Source organism: Nematolebias whitei, chromosome 6, assembly GCF_014905685.2.
Source record: "Nematolebias whitei isolate Nwh7 chromosome 6, NemWhi1, whole genome shotgun sequence".
NCBI classification, from domain to species: domain Eukaryota; kingdom Metazoa; phylum Chordata; class Actinopteri; order Cyprinodontiformes; family Rivulidae; genus Nematolebias; species Nematolebias whitei.
Window position 1 is genome coordinate 5,215,061 of NC_056503.1, and position 3,268 is coordinate 5,218,328.

Genomic DNA, 3,268 nt, shown 5'->3' on the forward strand with positions numbered 1-3,268 from the left:
AAAACCAATACATCTGGGTGCCGTAAAAACAGGGTGAAATACTAAAAACAAGAACATATAATGAACATATGATAGTTAGTAATGTGCAGTGTTACAACACCTGATCTCTTCATGGTCTGTTTGGGTCAGGACATCGTGCGTCGTGGTGCAGACATGAGGAACGATGGGAGCAGACACCCCGAGTGATGAGCGCGTGTGCATGCGCGCGTGTATTTCTGTGCATGTCCTCTTGTTAATGAGGGATTCCCCTCCTCGTTCTCCTCCTCCGCCCCCTCCCCGCCTCCCCCCTCCCTCCTCCATACATCGGAGGCAGTGCGCTGCAGCGCGCACAGAGCGGCGCGGCTCCCGGTGTGCGCTCATCTCCGCTGGGCCGTTCGGTTCGGATCATTCCAAGTTCGACTCTTCTCGTTTAGACACGGAGTAGATGAGTTTCCACGCGCTCGGCTGGGATTTCCGATTCCCTCCGTACAGGTAAGATCATTTCCACAAGTTTTCCTCCCTCTCTCCTCGGACTTCCATCCGCGCGTCCTCTGATCCGCTCCTCCGTGGGTTGTGCAGTCTGTGCATGACACGAGTGGAACCACACACAGATGAACTAAACGAGTGGCACGCACTGTGGCTCCGGCTCTGCGCGGCTCCGCGCACATGGTCTCTGTTCGTGATTGGAGCTGGAAGTTTTGGTGCTCAGCTGCACGTGCGCGCCTCCGGAGTCGGTCCGAGAATGTTTGAGTGGCTGCTTCAAAGGTTTGTTGCTGTCAGGTGGAACCACAGATTACAGGGCGCCAGTTGTGTCAAAGCTCGGCCATCGGCCCCAGTCGCGTCTTTACGCACAACCAGTTCCGTCCCGAAGTTCTGAACACGGACTCCATCGCGCGTGGGAGCTCAGACCAGATAGCCCTGTTCCTCCGGGAGGTTCCACCAAAACTAAGCTCGGAAGACATGTTCACATCCTGGAAGATCCACATATCAAACTGTGACATTTCAATAAATCACATGTTTTGTGAGCACAAATTAACCAAGATTCTTAAATAACGTAACTTTTAAACTTTAAAAGTTTTTGCTTACAAATCTTTGGTTCCTGATGAAGTGAATGATTCTGGCAGGATTTGACCTGAACAAAAGGACCACTTTGCCTCAACTAAACCATCCGAATTATGATTTATTGTTCAGAAAGACAATGAAAGTCGTCAGTTTATAAGAAGGAGCAGAAAATGGAACATCAGAAGCTCTCGATCAGCTCTTGTGTATGTTTGATCACTCGTAGTTTTCTTACAGCCCCACAGAGGAGGCTGTGCCTGCAACAACTGGAAGTGAAATGTCAGCACTCCTCCAGCTGTGTCCAGATCTGGAGTCCATGCAAAGCGCTGTGGCACCACCCGGTGCAGGCACTGCGCTGCAGCCTCTGGTGGCTGCTGATAAACCTCTGAATCTGGAGCTGCTGCTGACAGGGAGGACGCGGTGACGAGGGGATGATAAACTCATTTATGGGGCTTCCAGGTGACGCGTCTCACTGGAGAAGCCAACAAAAGGCCAAGGGTTTGAATGGAAGCTCGTCCATAATGAGAAACTGCAGTGAAGGAGCAGCGACTCTTCTCCCTGTAAACTGATCGTGTTTGCAGAGAAGGAAAGCACCGTCAGTGACTGACCATGTCTTAATGTCCACAAGAAGACTTTTCTGACAGGACTTGAGCTTATTGGATGTGAATCTTTTCTGCTTCATTGTGGGTTAAACAGTAAACCCAGAGGCAAAGTGTGTGTTGATGGCTTTAATGTTTTTATGCAGCTCACGATGTTGACCTTGAATCGGAAGAATCAAATCTATGCTCGACCAAAGGGACATCTTTTGTTTCATTAAAGGTTTGTAGGAGTGCTTTGGTTTTATTCAGCTGCTCAGACCTCTTTCACTGCAGATAATGACAATCTGATCATTTTAGGAAGCAAACTTGATTTGAAAATGATTTAAGAGTTGCTCTTCAAGTCCTTGTGCACAACTCGTCTTTAATGACTCTTCCCAGTTCTGCAGAGGTCTGTGATCCATGCAGTCCTTGTAGCAGCAGCACCCGATCCCTCACAAGTATTTCTGTCTGTTGATCCACTCTGAGTTTTCCAGCACAGCTTCACATACTCACAACTGTTGACTGCTTATAGTAAAAGTGTCGGAGCCAGGGGGAACTCCGTCAGAACTGCCCGTGGTTTTTCCTCTGACTTCAGTTCAGGTGCTTACAGCGATCAAAGCCGGCATCTTAAAAACTGGGCAACTGTGCACCCCAATATTTAACTAACAAATACTGAATACATCAGTAGGTTGTACAGAGTTAATGGTACAACTTTACAATAAGACTCCCCTCATAGATGCTAATAAATAGTTTATAGAAATGTTATTAGTTAATCTATAAACACTTAATAAATATCAATAACTGCTTATTAAGCATTAATTAAGGGTGACAGAGACAAAACTGACCAGTTTCTTGTCTAATAGTGAGCCAGATCTGTTCACCTATATATTTCATCTACAGATGTTACATTAAACATTTCGGACTAAGTTGTAAGCCTAACTGTTTTAGGATATTAGTTTTAGATACTTACAATGCAGTGATAAAATAAAATATTATATGCTAAAGAAATAGTTATGCTTATTGTGTTTACAATGTAGTAAGTTAGTCTGAAATGTTTAATATAAAAACTCCAGATGAAATATATAGGTGAACAGATCTGGTTCACTATTAGACAAGAAAATGGTCAGTTTTGTCTCTGTCACCCTTAATTAATGCATAAATCCATTATTAATGATTTATAGTATTTATAGAGGAATTAATAACGATAAACTATTTATGAGCATCTATACGGGGAGTCTTGTTGTAAAGTGGTACTGAGTTTATAAATCATTTATAATAAGTTACAGGGTGTTTTTTTTTAGCATTACATTTAATTAAATAAATAAATAAATAAAGGTGCAGTTAGAAGCTGCTTCCTCTCTGCGAGCAGGTTGCCAGTTCCAATCCCAGCCAGGGGCCAGGTACTCCAGTTTCCTCCCACAGACTAAAAACAAAAACATGCATGTTAGACTGATTGGTAACTCTAAATAGTCTCTAGGTGTGAGTGAGAAAGTGAATGGTTGTTTGTCTCATTTGTCTCTGTGATGGACTGGAGACCTGTCCAGGGTGTCCCCCGCCCTCGCACAGTGATTGCTGGATATGAGCACCAGTGACCCCCACGACCTGAAAAGGAAGAAGCGGGTAAAGATGATGGATGGATGGATGGATGGATG

The 3,268-nt window shown here is 44.7% G+C and overlaps 1 long non-coding RNA gene across 1 annotated transcript in view; it reads left to right on the forward strand.

Annotated features, from left to right (window-relative positions):
- Nucleotides 1-382: 382 nt before the first annotated feature.
- The window catches only part of LOC119411070, a 15,539-nt gene continuing 12,653 nt past the window's right edge, over nt 383-3,268 (forward strand). The window contains exons 1-2 of the long non-coding RNA XR_005186872.1: nt 383-471; nt 1,784-1,857. This is a non-coding gene — a long non-coding RNA (uncharacterized LOC119411070). The remainder of the gene's footprint in view (nt 472-1,783; nt 1,858-3,268) is intronic.